Source organism: Sus scrofa, chromosome 9 (genome assembly GCF_054392235.1).
Source record: "Sus scrofa isolate SSC_HxYL_T2T_F1_AM1 chromosome 9, Sscrofa_HxYL_maternal_Yorkshire_Landrace_v2.0, whole genome shotgun sequence".
Lineage (NCBI taxonomy): Eukaryota > Metazoa > Chordata > Mammalia > Artiodactyla > Suidae > Sus > Sus scrofa.
In genome coordinates this window covers 77,541,646-77,560,186 of record NC_139391.1, presented here as the reverse complement: position 1 = coordinate 77,560,186, position 18,541 = coordinate 77,541,646, and the positions used below count along the sequence as shown (strand labels likewise).

Here is an 18,541-nt window from a genome sequence, read left to right as displayed (position 1 = left end):
ATTTTCCTTAGCTCTTCCTTATATTTTCTAGTACCTTTCTAAAGTAGTCTACATTTTTGTTCACATCTGCTCTTAATTCCTTCAGTATTTTCACTGTCTCATTTTTGAACTTGAGTCTGTTAGACTGCAGATGTCTGTTTCATTATTTGTTCTTTGGTAAATTCTCCTGTTCTTTTAGCTGGGAATGGTTCCTGAGCTTCTTCATTTTGCTCTTATGTATGTTTTTTGTTCTATGAGTTTAGGGAGAACAACTACCATAGTCTTGGAGGGCTATTTATATGCATGAGTGCACCTGGGTATTTTGTAAGGGTTTACTATTTATTTTTAGGGTGCTGCACATGCTTCCAGGGAGATGGAGGCAGTGTGCAGGGCTAGTAGCTAGTGCCTTGTTTCTGGGCCTTATGACAGTGGCAAGGACCTGAGGGAAGGCTGCTCCTTATTGCAGGGCCCAGCAATAATGATCAGGCAAGTGTAGGTGGTGCCTGGAGCATTTGGCAGTGGTAGCAGCAGAGCGGGTGTGTTCCCAGGAGAGTGAGAGCAACAACGGGTGGTGCTCCGTTTCAGTACCCTCTTCGTTGCTAACCTCTGAGATGGCTGGGGCCTCAGGTGGTGCCGGTTCACAGATCACTAGTGGTTGTGGGCCATGCCCACCTCTGGTTTCTGAGATGGCTGCTGTGATTTGTTCCCGCCACCTATAGGTCACACAAGAAGTGCTGCATCACACTTAGCTCCCCACTGCCCTTAGCCCACACAAGAGGTGCCCAGCCACCCATAAACCTCACAAGAGGCATCTGGTCACCTGTAGCTGGGGCAAGCGGCATCTTGCCACCGATAGCCTGTCCCAGAGATGCCCTATCCTCTGAGAGTCCAAGGGTGCACAGAGAAAGATACTCCTATGGTGGTCTGCCCCTCCTCCTCCTGCCCTCTCCAACAGTGGCACCTTGCTGTTACTGTGGGCCCAGACCTCCTTCTAGGTTCACTCAGCTGTGGTATTCTGCTCCCCAGCTGGTGGCACACCGCTCCCTAGCCCCTTAAGCTATCTCCACACAACCAACCTAGTCTTCTCCCTGGAACTGATTCCAAAGCCTGAGTTTCCACACCTAGCCCCTGCCCAAGTGAGCATCTCAGGCTGTAGGGTTCAGGGGATGGTTGTGTAGATGATCTGTGTGGCTTTCACTCTACTTTGCCCTCCTCAGTCCAGCTTGGTGTGCATTTCTCAATGACTTTGAGGTCCCTCCGTCTTGGCTGATCTCTCCTTGGTTAGGTGGCTTTCTAGGGTATGGGTTCCTTTCCTCTTTAACAGCTCCCTCTCGGTAGTGCTAGTCCTGTCCTGATTCTTTTTCTGTTTCTTTTCTTTCCCTTTTGTTCTACCCAGTTACGTGGAGGGTTTCTTGCCCTTTTTGGAGTTTTAAGGTCTGCCAGTGTTCAGTAGATGTTCTGTGTGAATTGTTCTACATGTAGATAGGTTTTTTGATGTGTTTGTAGGGAAAGGTGAGCACCACGTCTTACTCCCCCCCACCTTGATCCTTCCCCCCAGGTACCTAACCTATTTAAAAATCAGTGTGGAGATGTCAAATAGGAACCTGGATATATAATTTGGAGCTCAGAGAAGAGGGTAGAGTTGAACATAAAGATTTCAAAACCATCAGCATAAAAATAATATTTAAAGTCATGGCCCTTAATTAGGTTGATAGGGAAAAAAGCTGCACAGGTGGAGAAAAGAAGGGAGACCAAGATAGAGCCCTGGAGTACTTGTACCTTAGCATACAGAGGAGAAGGTAGAGCCCATGAAGGAGACTAAGAAGGAGAGGCCAATGAAATGGAAACTAGGAGAGTGTGGTATCATGGACTCCAAAAAAAGTAACTGTTTTAAGATGGAAAATGAAAAATTTCTAGGGATCTGCTCTAAAACATTATGCCTATAAATAATAATACTATCCTGCACACTTGAAAATCTGTTGAGAGAATTTGCAAAAGAATGGATGTGTGTATATGTATAAATGAATCACTTTGTTGTACAGCAGAAATTATCACAATATTGTAAATCAACTCTACTTCAATAACACTTTTAAAAAATAAATAAATGTTAAAATAATAAAAAAAAGCTATTAAGAGATTATACTTCATATTGTGTTCTTACCACAATTTTAAAAATTTAATAATTTTTTTTTAAAGAAGAGGTGATCGACTCTCTTGAATACTTCTGAGAGGAGAAGCAAGAGAGGAATGCAAATAAGTGGAGTTGTAGGGACAGATGTCCAATGTAGGTAGTTTAGGAGAGAATCTGAATTGAAAAAGTAAAGGCAGAAACTCTGGATAACTCTTTAAGGAAAATGTTATGAGAGGCAGCAGAGAAAGGGAAGAGCATTTCAAAGGACCTAAAGGAGATCAGAGAGTTTGGGGATAATTATAGAAACTCAGTCACTGGAAAAGATCTGGAACACAATGGAGGACTCTATCAGGTTATCCTTTGTCCTGAGAAAAGCCATATCATCTATTATAATGAAAAGAAAGCCAAGGAGGAAGAATAATGATGTGAGTAGGCTGGTAGTTTTTTAAGGAGGAAGATAAGGGAGTTCTTGTCTAATTGCTTCTACTTTCCTGATAAATACAAAATACACTTATAGTAAGCAGTGAGTGTGGGGGGAAAGCTGAATAATATGAATTTCAAAGCTGAATAAAATTATCATTTGAGACTTGTTGTGTATTGAATTGTCTCCCCCTAAAATTCGTCTGTTGAAGCCCTAACCCTCATTGTGTCTGTATCTAGAGATAGGAGTGTTAGGAGGCGATCAAGGTTAAATGAGGCCATAAAGGTGGGGCCCTAACCTGATAGGACTGTGTGGCCTTAGAAGAAGTGGGAAGGAGTGTGGGGGTGGGAGGGAGCAGAGAGAGAGAAAGAAAGAATGATTTTATCTCTGAATTGTGGAAACACAGTCATATGCAAGCCAAGAAGAGGGTCCTCACCAGAAACTGGAATTTGCCAGCATTGATCTTGGACTCTCCTATCTTTGGAACTCTGAGGAATAAATTTCTGTTGTTTAAGCCACACAGTCTATTGTGTTGTGTTATGGCAGCTTGAGCAGGCTAAGATAAGAAAGTAAGATGGTAAAACTGTTATTCAAGTTTGGTAATATTCTGGACATGTGTGCACATCTGAGATTTGTTGTTGTAGAACTTAAAGAGAGACAAAGACACACAGTTAATGTGTTTTGTTTTGGTTTTCAGCCATTTCAGCTACTCAGATGCTGGCATAGGATAAGGAGACAGGTGAGTTTAACCCAGGTTAAGACTTTGGAGTCAAGTCCAGCCAAGAGGAGTAGATAGAGAATTAAGGGTATTCTCAAGGTAGTGTTTAAATGATCATTGACTTTTTTTTTTTTTTTTTTTTTTTTTTTTTTGTCTTGTGTCTTTTTAGGGCTGCATCCATGGCATTTGTAGGTTCCCAGGCTAGCTGTTGAATTGGAGCTACAGCAACGTCAGATCCGAGCTGTGTCTGTGTCCTGCACCAGAGCTCACAGCAATGCTGGATCCTTAACTCACTGAGCAAGGCCAGGGACTGAACCCACGTCCTCATGGATGCTAGTCAGGTTCGTTAACCACTGAGCCATGACAGGAATTCTGATCATTGACTTTTAAATAATCATTGATGCAATCCATATGCATTTTATGCTGCAAACTTTCATAGACTTGAGATCTAGGTAGACAAGAATCAGGTGAGTACATATTTCTTCAAGAAATTCTATCAGTATAGAACTTATTGGAGTTCCTGTTGTGGCGCAGTGGTTAATGAATCTGACTAGGAACCATGAGGTTGAGGGTTCGATCCCTGGTCTTGTTCAGTGGGTCGAGGATCCGGCGTTGCCTTGAGCTGTGGTGTAGGTTGCAGACGCGGCTCGGATCCTACGTTGCTGTGGCTCTGGGGTAGGCTGGTAGCTACAGCTCTGATTCGACCCCTAGCCTGGGAACCTCCATATGCTGCGGGAGGGACCCTAAAAAAAAGAAAAAAAGGCAAAAAGACAAAAAAAGAAAAAAAAAAGAATAGAACGTATGGTAACTCTGTCAAACCCATTTAATTTTTCATTTCTAAGGCTATTTTCTTTTCAGAGCTTAATATATTCTATATCAGTCTGTTATCAGTATGCGTCAGAGGATTTTACAGATGAAATTTTGCCTTGGAAATTAAACTATGTTCAGTCTTCCTTCCCATCTAAATATTGAGTTAAAATCCTGAAAATGAGAACCATTTCTAGACTCCATGAATGCCCTAATCCTAAATTCTTCCTGAATTGTGAAGTGGAAAGTTAAATCATTTTTGTTGGAAAATTCCCTGTTCAGTGGGTCCAGATCAGCACTCAGATGATGTCAGCAAATGTTACATTTTTTTCCAATTATGAAATGAATTATGGGGCGCTAGCTAACCACAGTCAGTCATTAAATAAAGCTATTTTGGCTGATACATTGTTGTCCTGCCAGAAAACACAGGTGTTTTGTTTTTAAAGATATTTTAAAACATTGCTTTAAGAAAAGATTGCATTAACAATCCTTCAGCACAAGCAATATAGGAGCATAAATGAGAAGGTGCTATTTGTAGAGAATTTGTGTGGCAAGGGTAGAGATTATATTTTCATATATGAAATAAAGAGTTGCTTTATGTCCAAGGAATTGAAACATTGTGGGCCATAATGTATGAAGACAGCGATATATGACCATGCATATTTAAACACATCTATACACAGAGTCTTAAGAGTTGAATGAAAAGTACCTTATAAACATGAATTGTTATAATTATCAAGAACAAACTTTTTTGGACTGGGATTTTCAAAGAATATTAGTTCATTCATTCTATGATGAATCCCAGGGGTTTCAAATTCATAGTCTCAAAATGATGGCATGTACATCTGTCAATATCAAATATGTACTGGTTAATAGTGGAAGAGTAGAAGTAATTTCTTACAAGACAAATGAGCATAAAATTTTTTAATTGGCCCCATAGTCATAATGACAATATTTAATCATTTTGTATTTTTAGCAATACCCTTACACTTATCTCTTTTTTTCTCCCTTTCAATCTAATATCTTCACTTTATATATCTCTAAATCATTCCTAAATGAAGCAGCTGCTTTCAGTTGATTCATCTAGGGAATTTGATTATCTCATCCAAACCATGACATCTTGAATCATGCATTAATGGCATGCTTATGGAATGAAGCAGTTTTCTGTTTCAAAATGACTTTTTTCTTTGTGTGTGCAAGAAAGTATAAATGTCACATATCTGTAATCCTCAGAAGTCAAAAGCTAATGCAACAATCTCATCTGGATTAAAACTATGTTTAAAAAAGAACAGTGAATTTTGTCATGTGCTTTTCTCCATCTATTGAGATTATCACACGATTTTTGTCCTTTCCTTTGTTGATGTGGTATATCACATTGATTGGTGCATATGTTGAACCATCCTTGTAACCCTGGGATGAATCCATCTTGATTGTGATGTATGATCTTATTTATGCCTTGTTGGATTCAGTTTGCTAATGTTTTGTTGAGAATTTTTGCATCTATATTCATCAAAAGTAATTGTCCTGTAATTTTCTTTTTTGGTAGTATCTTTGTCTGGTTTTGGTATCAGGGTGATAGTGGCTTCATAGAATGACTTTGTGAGTATTCCCATCTCTTCAGTCTTTTGGAAGATTTTGAGAAGGGTAGGTATAGGTCCTTCTTTGTGTGTTTGGTAGAATTTCTCAGTGAAGTCATCCTGTCCTGGACTTTTGTTTGCAGGGAATTTTTGTTTTTATTTGGTTTTTTTTTTTGGTAAAGATTTTACTTCACTTCTAGTGATCTGTCCAATAAAATATTAGAAAGAAAAAATAAAAAGGCCAATCTCTTCTAAAATAGCATTAAAAAAAACTTAGAAAATACACTAGACCAAGGAGGTGGAAGACTCATACATTGAGAACTATGAAACACTGATAAAGTAAATAGAAGATAACTTTTTTTTTTTTTTGGCTTTTTTGCAGTATATGGCAGTTCCCAGGCTAGGGGTCAAATAGAGCTGTAGCTGATGTCCTGCCTATACCACAGCCACAGCACCACCAGATCCAAGCCTCGTCTGCAACCCATACCACAGCTCATGGCAACAATGGATCCTTAGCCCACTGAGCAAGGCCAGGAATCAAACCCACATCCTTATGGATACTAGTCAGGTTCATTACCACTGAGCCACACTGGAACTCCTAGAAGATAATTTTAAAAAAGGAAAGATACCCTGTTCTCTTGATTGGAAAGATTAATATTGTTAAAATGGCTATACTACCCAAAGCAATCTATACATTTAATGTGATGCTTGTCAAATTGCTGTTGACATCTTTCACAGAATTAGAACAAATAATCCTAAAATTTATATGGAATCATAAAAGACTCAGAATCCTGAGGTCGGATAAAATAAAGAAAACTGGAGGTATAATTCACTTAGAATTCAGACAATACCAAAAACTACAGTAATCAAAACAGTGTGGTACAGACACAAAAATAGACATATGGATCAATGGAACAGAACAGAGAGCCCAGAAATAAACCCACATACTTACAGTCAGTTAATCTTTGACAAAGTAGGCAAGAATATGCAGTGGAAAAAAAAGTCTCTTCAATAAGTGGTGTTGGAAAAGCTGGGCAGCTACATTTAAATCAATGAAGTTAGAACACTTCCTCACACCATACACAAAAATAAACTCAAAATGGCTTAAAGACTCTAAGACATGACACCATAAAACTCCTAGAAAAGAACATAAGCAAAACATTCTCTGACATAAATCATATCAATGTTTTCTTAGATCATTCTCCCAAGGCAATAGAAATAAAAGCAAAGATAAACAAATGGGACCTAATCAAACATATAAGCTTTTGCACAGCAAAGGAAACCATAAACAAAATAGAAGGACAAGCTACAGACTGGGAGAAAATATTTGCAAATGATGCAATCAATAAATGGCTTAATTTCCAAAATATAAAACAGCTCATACAACTCAGTAACAAAAAAACCAAAAAACCCAATTGAAAAATGGGCAAAAGCCCTAAATAGGCATTTCTCCAAAGAAGACATATAGATGGCCAACAGGCACGTGAAAGGATGCTCAACATCACTGATTATCAGAGAAATGCAAATCAAAACTACAATGAGCTATCACCTCACACCAGTCAGAATGACTGTCATTAAAAATTAGTCCGCAAACAATAAATGCTGGAGAGAGTGTGGAGAAAGGAGAACCCTCCTACTCTGTGGGTGGGAATGTAAATTGGTGCAGCCATTGTGGAAAACAGGAAGTAAGTTACTTAAAAAACTAAAAATGGAGTTACCATAGGATTGAGCCATCTCACTCCTGGGCGTATATCTGGAGACAACTCTAATCTGAAAGATACATGCATCCCTGTGTTCATAGCAGCACTATTCACAATAGCCCCCAATTCCTGAAAACAACCTAAATGTCCATCAACAGATGACAGGATAAAGAACATGTCATATATAAATGACAATGTGTATATACAATGGAATACTACTCAGCCATAAAAAATAATGCCATTTGCAGCAACATGGATAGACCTAGAGATTATCATACTAAGTAAATAAGCCAGATAAAGTCAAATATCTGTTATCACTTATATGTGGTATCTAGAATATGGCACAAGTGAAGCTATCTACAAAACAGAAGCAGACTCATAGACAGAAAACATATTTATAGTTACCAAAGACGAAGAGGGTGGAGAAGGATAAATTAGGAATTTGGGGTTAGTAGATATAAACTACTGTAATAAAATAGGTAAACAACAAGGTCCTACTGTTGTATGTGTGTGTGTATATTTATATAGATGAATTACTTTGCTGTACGCCTGAAACTAACACAACATTCTAAATCAACCATACTTCAGAAAAAGAGAATGATAATGTATTGACAAACATACCTCAGTAAACTGGTGATGTAAAATAAATTTGGGGGCTTAAATGCTGAAAATGGCATTTTAAATGTATTCTAAAATTTATTCCCAAGACCCAAATTGCCCAGGTTTTATTCCAGAGTTCCTAAATGCTTTTATTGCAGACTTTACAAAGATTTCTTCCTTAAAAGTAATTATAGGTATCTCATTTTTGAATGCTGATATATTATGGTCATTCTTCAAATTCTTAAGTGACTTAAAAACATAGTTTAATCAACAGCAATTCAGAATTTTACTATTTATTCACAAATGTGTGGAATTCATTTGGGGTACAAAACATTTTTTTAAATAATGAAAGGACTTAAATTATTTATGAAACAATTATTGCCCATACAAAATTGAATGTTTTTTTTAGTAGCCTGGTAGAGAGAACTATGGGTCAGCTCTTGTTCAGCTAAATGTCAGGGGCATTGGAAGTTCCCATTGTGGCTCAGAGATAATGAGCCCAACTAGTATCTCTGAGGATGCAGGTTTGATCCCTGGCCTCTCCCAGTGGGTTAAGGAACTGGCTCGGAACCTGCGTTGCTGTGGCTGTGGCATAGGTCAGCAGCTGTAGCTCCTATTCGACCCCTAGCCAGGGAATTTCTATATGCCACAGCTGTGGACCTAAAAACCAAATAAATAAATAAATAAATAAATGTCAGGAGCAGTTTGTAAAATGAGGTAATTCATATCAATGACCAGAATTTATGCTATGGTGACATGCCTTAAACATATCTATGAACATATAACTCCTACATCATTTTATTCTTTCAAGTCTAAATGTGACAAATTATGTTTTCAAGCATGATTGGGGGAGTATGTTGGTCTGCTTAATCCTAGGTTCAGGTTAAATACATAGTTTAATATTTTAATATAGAAATAAATATATAAAGACATAGTGGATTATAATACATGTTTACCAATTATATACACGTGTTTACCAGTTTTCGAAGAATTTCATTGCCTACGTGAGCCACTTAAACTTATTTAACCACAGATAAGTGATTATACACAGTCATCATTGCATTCTAGAACTTTCTGGGTTTTGTCTTTTTAGGGCCACACCAGTGGCATATGGAAGTTCCCAGGCTAGGGATTGAATTGTAGTAGTCAGAGCTACAGCTGCTGGCCTACGCCTCAGCCACAGTAGCAGCAGATCCTTAACCCACTGAGCAAGGCCAGGGATCGAACCCACATCCTCATGGCTATCAGTTGGGTTCATCACTGCTGAGCTGCAGTGGAAATGCCCCATTTTCTTATTTTAATGTAAAACTACTTATTGGCCATGGTTCACCAGTATTTACAATAAAGTAAACAACATACGGTTGGAGAACATTCTGATTACTACAAAGTTACTGCTTTTCATGCTTCTGCTGAAAAGATTGAGCCTACCTGTAAAGAATGAGTTGAGTGCAAAGAAAAAAACACACAGATCAATAGTTTAGATGACAGAAGTTTGTTAACCCATTTATTCCAGCAGGTCCAAAACTGACAGCATCTCTAACCACCTGATTAGATTTCCATGCACAAAGTCTTAGATGTTGACTTCTTACTCAATACAGCACAATGATTTCAACTTCTAGTAGAGAAGAGGTTCACTAGAGGAAACCTTTAAATGTCCATTTAGCTAAGTCTTGCTTGGCTAATTAAAACACACCAGGATTTTTCTAGTTTTCTCATATGAGTTAGGAGGTTCTTGGCAGTTCTAACAATTTTTCTATCAGGAGTTTTGCAAATGAACTTCCATTTATATGACTGTAATTATGGATTCAGACATGGTGGCTTTTATTGTCCCATTTAAGTTATTCTCATTATATTTAAGTTGTCTAATTAATTACAGAATCATCTACCTAATTTAAAAGTAAGTTTTCAGGAAAATTTTCCATTTAACTTGAAATAATTTATTTCTTAGGTTGCTTAAAGTGATGACATCCCAGAAACAGGGACTTATCCATGGCTATTAAATGGCATTTTTTTCTGGCAAATACTTTTTTTAAAAGAAAGAAAAAGAAGGAAAAGAAAACCATTTATGTATATATTTTATGTATATATACACATACACCAAAAAAAAAAAAAAAAAAAAAAAGCGAAAAACCCAGAATGGTCCTTAGGCATAGATGAGTTAAACACAAGATCTGATTGAGTAATGACCATGGAGATTTCCTCCAACATTTAGAAAATCTGCTCCCTAATGCAGAGGAAATAATATATCATGGTATCAAATGTTCTGATAAAGGAAGCAATTAAGAAAGTTTTCTTTATTTGTTCAAAGTAACCAGTGTTATAGACTCAAAAAAAAAAAAAAAAAAAAAAAACCCACCTCTAATACTTCTTCAAAATGAATGCATCCGGAGTTCCCGTCGTGGTGCAGCAGAAACGAATCTGACTAGGAACCATGAAGTTGCGGGCTCGATCCTTGGCCTTGCTCAGTGGGTTAAGGATCTGCCGTTGCTCAGATCTGCTGTTGCTGTGACTGTGGTGTAGGCTGGCAGCTGTAGCTTCGATTAGACCCCTAGCCTGGGAACCTCCATATATCACAAGTGTGGCCCTAAAAACCAAAACAAACAAACAAACAAAAAAAACAAAAAAAAATACCCAACTTATTTTCCTTAGAATCTAGTTATTTCTTCACACTAATAAACTAAAAAAACCAAGACCCATGTTTAATATACAATTATTGGACTTCATTTTCCAGACAAGAAGGTCCAGTTAGTCTTTCTTCGTAAAAAGCAATTACAATTTGATAACACTTCAAATGTGTTTCTTTGCCAGCACTGAGTCTGCCTCCTCTGAATCTTCCCATTTTATAAGAAATATTAACTCTCCACTTCTGTCTGTGGCATCAATCATTCATTCAGGATCAAAGGCATCTCTTTTCTTCTTTGATTTACTATTATCGGATTCATTGCCAGGTAAAAGATTTTCTGTACCCCCTTTTCCTATACAGGTGTTTGAGAATTAGGAAATGTTTTGGTTAACTCTGGGCCATCTAAGTTTTTCTTCAGGTTCCCAATATTTTCAACCTCCGTATTCCCTTCAATGCTCCCATTCACTACACGTCAGTCCTGTGCTTTTTCCACCTCCAGTTCTTCAGGCTTTGCCTGTCAGACTTTTGCTCTTTCCATTCTTTTTCTTTCCCATGTTTCACAGTATAGTTTTATTGGAGGCCATTTTTACTGCAGATTGAAGAGGTATTATTTTCCCCACCTCCAAGCTGCCCCACCGCATGTACTGCATCTCCAGCCCTGCTTGCCTCCAGTTTGAGTTCTCTTTAATTCTGTTTCAGGCTGCACCTACAATCCCAGCATCCTGGCAAAGTGGGGGAGAAGGGCTACTGGGGGTCTCATCAACATCTCGTTTTTAGGCCCCAGCCCCAACCCCTCCTGCCAGAGCACCCACTCAGTGCAGACATCAGTCACTATGCCCCTCCATGAGGGCAGAGGAGCAGAATGGAGGTCTCACAGGACAAACCTCCCTCATCTTTGCATGAGAGCTCTCCCATCTCCTCCTTACCTTTGACCCTCCCTTTCACAAGCCTCCTCCTTTGCCCTCACTGCCCTGCACCCTACCCCCTCCCGCCTAGTTCTCCCCTGGTTTTCTTTTGGACTCAAGGAGGAAAGAAGTCAAAAGTGCGTAAGACTCACCAGGGACAAAAGACTGAGGAATTAATCTACATTTGACAGGAACACCCACATATAGTTCCTCTCTTTTTCTCATCAGGAAATCCTTGGTGAATGTTTCCTGACAGAGCTTGCTGGGGGTGGCCCAGGGAACTCATTCTCCTTGTCTTTGACCTGGTTTCATCAAGGGATGCTAACTGTGAAGTGATAAAGGTAAGCGAATGCCTGAGGTTCCATAAAAGTAGACATTTTTAGGCAGTGTCTCATCACAAATTAACTGCAGGCTGGAGCTGGTCTGACAGCCTTTCTTCCCAGCTGTCACCATTCCACCAAACTCCCTAGGCATTCTGTAGCAGTTACTAGACAAGAAGTGCAGGAAGAGAAGCTGTGTGCCTCAATTAGACTGATATATTTTCTAAAATATTTGTACCGATGAGTTCCCTGGGTGGGAGTCTTTTAAAGGAGCATTGATTGGGTTTTGTCTGCTTGTGAAAGTAATGGACGAGCAGCTATAGAAAAGCCCCAATATCATAAGGACAAAAATAAAAGTCATATGTCATCCCACCTCACAGAGACAACCACTATTAACATTTTGAGATATTTCCTTTTAGCCATAACAGATAAGAGAGTTAACCCCAGTGCAGATCATATGAAATTATATATGCATTTTTTTGTGTCTTACTTTTTTATTTAATACTGCATCATTCATTTAACATTCAACTAATGTTAATAGACCATTATGAATCAGAAATCTATTTGTCTCTGAATACTGTGAACATTTTCTGGTGATATTAAATGCTCTTTAAAAACATGATTTTTAGAAGATACAATGTTCAAAAAATTTACTGTTCTACGGATTTGAGGTTGCTAAGGGGGAGCTGGGGTGGGATGGACGGGGAGTTTGGGGTTAGTAGATGCAGACTATTACATTTAGAATGGATAAGCAACAAAGTCCTCCTATATGGCACAGGGAACTGTGTCCAATTTCCAGGGATATACCATGGTGGAAAAATAATGTAAAACAGAATGTATATGTATGTACAATTGAATTACTTTGGTGTACAGCATAAACTGGCACAACATTGTTAATCGACTATACTTTAATAACAAATTTTTCAAAATTTGCTATTCTATAACATATCATTGTCCAATTTTTAAACATATACATTATTCCTTTTGTAACAACTTTAGTAAAGTATTATAAACTGCACTGAGTTATGACTTAGGAGTGTACCTATGAAACCATCATCACAATCAAGATAATGAACGTATACATCACTCACATGAGTTTTCTTGTGCTCTTTTGTGATCCCTCTGGTCTGCCTTCCTTGAATCTGCCCCATCTCCAGGTAACCTCTGATCTGTTTTCTGATGTTATAGGATACTTTGGATTTTCTAGACTATTTCATGAATGGAACAATACACTGTGTGCTCTCTTTTGTCTGACTTCTTTTACTCATCATAATCATTTTGAGATTCATCTCTGCTGTGAGATCAGTAGTTGTTTACTTTTATTGCAAGTAGTGTTCCATTGATGAATATACCACAGTTTATTTACCCATTCACCTGCTGATGGACATTTTTGTTGTTTCCAATTTTTAATTATTACAAATAAAGCTGCTGTGAACATTGTGTGTATCTTTGTATAGTCATACATTTCTTTTTTCTCTTGGATAGCCTATACACAGACTTATACACAAATGTTTTTGATTCTGAGGATAAAATATCTTGGTCTAAGAGGTAGCCAAATTGTTTTCCAAAGTGGCTGAACCATTTTCTTCCCATAAGCTGTCCATAAGAGCTCCAGTTGCTCCACATTCTTGCCAATACCTGATATATCCAGTCTTTTCAATTTTGGATATTCTAATAAGCATATAGTGGTATTTCCTTGTATTTTTATTTTGCACATCCCTGATGACTAATAATTTTGAGCATCTTTGCATATCCTTACTCAGTCTCTTGGGCAGATTTCTCAGATCATCAACCAGGTTTAACCTAAAATGTTGACTTTTAATCATAAAGGAGTACTTCAGAATGTTAAGTTCTTAGAAAATTCTTCAATGATACGCTTCTGCTGTTTTGTCTCATTCCTATTCAAAGCACTCAAGATTGCCTTAGAAATAAAAGATTGATTATATTAATATATGATTAACAGGTAATCAGGATGATAATTTAAAGTCTTACCTAAGCATCAGGTAAACAGCTCCAAGACAAATGTATGTTACAGAGGAACAATGTCATTCTAAGTACCCACCACCACTTTCTAAAAGACCACAGATCCAAAGGTCATGACAATTATGATATTACTTTAAGCCTCTCCTCCGAACCCTCCTCATTCCTTCAAGGTCAGTCCTGCTTAGCAGTTGTGACATGGGTCTCTGATCACTTCTGGCTCTTTTTCCCAACCCATTTCTCCCTCAAACTTTCGACTACACCTATTTCACCCCCATCCCATTCTCCCCTCTCTCAGCAGATGATCTGCTTCTTACATTATCAAGAAAATAGTCTATCAGGCATGATTTCTACTCCCTTCTTTTCCCCAGTTTATAAACACATCTGCTTCCTTCCCCATACTTTCCCCCTCTGCCTTACGTAAGAGAAATACCTAGTCTTCTTCTTACCTAGGCCAACACTGCCTCCTTGACCCTAGATCCATCTCCTCCAAATCTGAGGGCATCTAGTGTCTAATATCTGACTCTTTCCTGTATCTTCAATCCTTACCTAACTATTGACTTCTTTCCTTCTGTATCCAAACCTGTTTAAGATTCTTAAAACTTAAGATCAAAATCTTGCTCCATTTTGTGTTTTTCTTCAGATAAAGTGTTCTTTCCCTTCAGAGCCACGCTCCCAGAAAACACAGATTACCCCACTTCCTCTTCCTCATCTCTTATCCATACCTTAGTCACTGCATTATGGCCCAGTTCATCTCTTGGCCTGCTTTTGCTACGGGTGTCAAAAGTCCCCCAATGGTCGAAGCTATTGAACACTCTTGAGCCCTGGTCTTACTTGACAGTATAGCTGCTTTTGACCCTCTTGAGTAAATCTCTTCATTTGGTTTCTGTTACACAATTCCCTTAAAATTGCTCTCGTGGTTTCTGTTGCCTGCACCTGAACTATGAATGATGTAGTCTCCTGCTATACTTTATACTCCAAAGGATCAAACAAACTCTCTGTCACTGTTTCGGCACGCTATGCTGTCTCATCCTTCCCAATCTCTAATGTGGAGTTTCTTCTATCAGGAATGCCTTTCGCTTTTTATTTGCCCAGGTTCCTTTAGTGAGATGAGAAACTTTACAAATCGTAAAGGAGCTGCCAGGAACTATGGTATACAAATGTGTCAGTCCCTAAGTTTGTAAAGCAAAAAGTTTCTCTGTAACATTTCTCCTGAATTTTTCTCCTGTACCTGATTTACTAATGGCAAAATATATCACCTCAAATCATCAGTTCCTTATACACCCATGGAACTTTGGCTGATTTCCACTGGTCAGCTATTGTCTGTTACTATCTCTTGTAAAAATTTTTTTAAATTCTATTTCTATTTGTCCATCTCAAATTTCTAGAAACCAAAAATGAAAGTCTCTGAGAAATACCCATTCTCTTCCCCAAGAAATTCATTTTCTATGGTAGTCATGGAAAACTTCCATAATACAAAAAGAAACAGAAGTGATTAGAAGCTTTTTTGGAAAATACAAGGTTAAATCACTGTGCCCGTGAACTAGAAAGTTTTATTTCTATGAAGAGCTAGATTTCTTAAGCTCATTGCACAGCCTCTGTTGTATGTGAAGGTAAAATTTATTTTTCACAAAGTAGTAAAACATTAGTACTAGAAGGAACATTAGCAACCATCCTCTTCCTTTATGGATGAGGAGGCAGAGACTGAGAAAAAGAAATAACATACCTAACATGGTCCAGTGTATTTATGGCAAAGTTTTGTCCCCTAATTCCAATTAAAGTATTATTTTCACTATTTTTTCAACATTTACAACACTGATTAGTGGTCTACATGACTCAATTTTTAAGTTGTTAATTTTGGAGCAAGTGGGAAGTGGAGAATTTTACATAGTACAAGCAAAAGCAAAGATCGACACATTAGTCTTTTCAAATAATCATTCGTTCTATCCTAAGTTAGGAGGGAGCAGGCACTGGAGAATAAGATACAGGATGATCAAGTCAAGCTTTTTTTATATTTTTGCTGAGTCTGAATGGACAGAATATCAGTTACCTAAGGTTCAAAGCTATTCTTCATATGTATTAAATAAGTTTCTGACTTCTCTCATTTCAAGTACATTTTGGGCTTCCCACAAGGATTTCTAAATAAGTACTGTTTCTTAACTGAGTAACATAGCCATCAGTATGTGAGGCCTCTTGCTTAATCAAGTGGAAAGTAAATCTGTTTCAACCAGATCTGTTTTATTACCATTCCCACTGCCTTATTTTGGAGCTTTCTAACTACCCAGATAACAAGACAAGGCCCATAATGATTTGTGAACCTCCACAAATTAAGAAACTGGAGAAGTAGCAGAGACAATAACTTGGCACTTTCACAGATGCTCAGTACAGCCTCCTACATATCAGTCCCTTAGAGAGCCACACGTGAATTGCCATCAGTGCTGATGGGCAGGTCACCATCAGATTCCAAGTCAGATAGCAGTTTTTACAGATCTAACCACTGTTGCTCAACTGGGTATCCATGGAAACTAAAAAAATTGGTTTGTTGCCTAGAAAAGTGGAAAGAAAACCAAGTCATTTGGTTTCTATGTGGTTTCTATGAAGCTAAGGAAATTTTTTGGCAAATGATAAAAACAAGGATGGCTAGAGCTACATGATTCCCTTAGTCAATGCTTGATCTTATCAAGAACTATTCTCTATGTATATTATTCAGAAATATGGAAATATTCCAAATGCAAGAATACCAACTTCTCAGGTTATTTGGTTCTTGGATAGATTGGGAACAATTCCTTATAAGAGTGGCCAATATATGCAACAAAATCTAATAGGTTAAAAAGTCCTTGGATTCATTATATATGGAAACTGTTTCTCATCCACCAATTCAACAGAGTTCCAAGTATGAAAGAAAAAGCTAGTATTTAATAAGGGCAAAGGAGACTAAAACACCTATTCATTAATCCTATGGAAATATTTGTCAGTCATATGTGATTTTAGGGAACTGGGTAAAAATAGCACCTTCCTAAGAATTCACTCAAGGGCCTTTATCTATCTGAGCAAGTAAATATGACCTAGCAGTAGACAGGGGATTTGTACAGTGAAGTCCCTGATAAACAGGGATGCTGAGGTGACAACTTGGCACGTGTTGGCATGATTTCACAGCATCTGTTGGCCTGCTATCAAATAGAAAACAACTCCTGGCAGATCCCCTTTCTCAATGAATGCCCAAAGTTAGCCAGGCCAAGAAAGTGGTATACATGAGTTACAACCAAGAGTTGGCCTGACCTCAGCTGTTTAGTATTTAGGATAATTAATGCTGCTTTTAGCCCGTCTTAAGCGTAGAATAAATACCTATAAAAATTCAGCTTCAGACAGGAAAAATCAAAATTGGTTTTATCCATGAGTCACAAGCTAAAGTGCCCACAGAGGCCAAGGAGGGAAGGGAAATCAATGTATGGAACTGAGTAAAAGCAAAACAATAGCAGTGTTGTGATGATAAACACCACTGACACAAGGCTCAGGGTTGGGAAATAACAAGGGTGTAATGAGAACTGTAGCAAAGTGAGGAACATTTTTTCTTAAAAGAGAGCAATTACTACTCCACTCTAACCATTTGATGCCATGTCTTCATGTATTTCAAAGGAGGCTAGGTTTTGTTTGCCTGCATTTTACCGGGAATCCCCACAATGATCTATTTATTTAAAGAAAGAATAGTAAAAGGGATGTGTACCCAACTGCTGTAACAAATTCATAAATCATTAAAATTACGGTATAATTTTATATAAATCACAAATCTGTATGAAAAAGATGATTCTGTACAAACTTATACTGTGCTGAAAATACATATGTATGTGCATGTGGATACATACACACACACACACACACACACACACACCACTCAGAGTACATGTCTCAGAGATAAAGAAAAGCTGACTTGGTTCCACACAAAACAGTGAAACATGGACTCCAAATCCGTTGGGAAAGAAGGAAAACATTTTCCTGTTTCACTGTTCCTTCATGCTCCTAGACCATCTCCTGTGAGTGAGTTTGGGCTTCATGTTTGGGGGTTAAGTCATCAAGGGGCTAAAGTGAAGGAGTTCCTGTAGTGGCGCAGTGGTTAAAGAATCCGACTAGGAACCATGAGGTTTCGGGTTCGATCCCTGGCCTTGCTCCGTGGGTTAAGGATCCGGCGTTGCCGTAAGCTGTGGTGTAGGTCATAGACATGGCTTGGATCCCATGTTGCTGTGGCTCTGGCGTAGGCCGGTGGCTACGGCTCCGATTCAACCCCTAGCCTGGGAACCTCCATATGCCGTGGGAGCGGTCCAGAAAATGGCAAAAAGACAAAAAAGAAAAAAAAAAAAAGGCTACAGTGAAGAAGCATGTGGGGTGATTGCTCACTTCTCTGCCTACAGTAGAGTTATTTCTTTAAAAGGCACTCCACATCAGTCACATAATTTTTCAATCCAAAACCTTTGCTGGTTTCCCAATACCTGTGAAACAAAGTCCCAGCTCCTTGGTTCAGGCCCCAGGGAGCTTCCCACGTGCGGCCCCCCCACACACACACACACTCCCTGCACCCTCAGCTTTCACCTGACTCTTCTCACAGCTTCGTGTAGCCACGGCCATATTGCCCACGTCTACCTCTGTATAACGTCTTTCTCTGTTCCTCATATCAAACCCCTTCTTATCCTTTAAGACCCACTTAAAAACTCACGTTTTCTGTGAATGCCTCCTAGACCAGACTGGTCCAAGGTGATTTCTCCCTCCTTTGAACTTTACGTCACTT

The 18,541-nt window shown here is 38.5% G+C and overlaps 1 long non-coding RNA gene and 1 pseudogene across 1 annotated transcript in view; one reads left to right on the top strand and one right to left on the bottom strand.

The window, feature by feature from the left end:
- Positions 1 to 18,541, top strand: part of LOC102161391 (uncharacterized) — a 150,699-nt gene that overhangs the window by 29,429 nt on the left and 102,729 nt on the right. The window contains exon 2 of the long non-coding RNA XR_014815786.1: positions 11,690 to 11,802. This is a non-coding gene — a long non-coding RNA (uncharacterized LOC102161391). The remainder of the gene's footprint in view (positions 1 to 11,689; positions 11,803 to 18,541) is intronic.
- LOC110262232 (chromobox protein homolog 3 pseudogene) lies at positions 10,644 to 11,140 on the bottom strand (annotated as a pseudogene).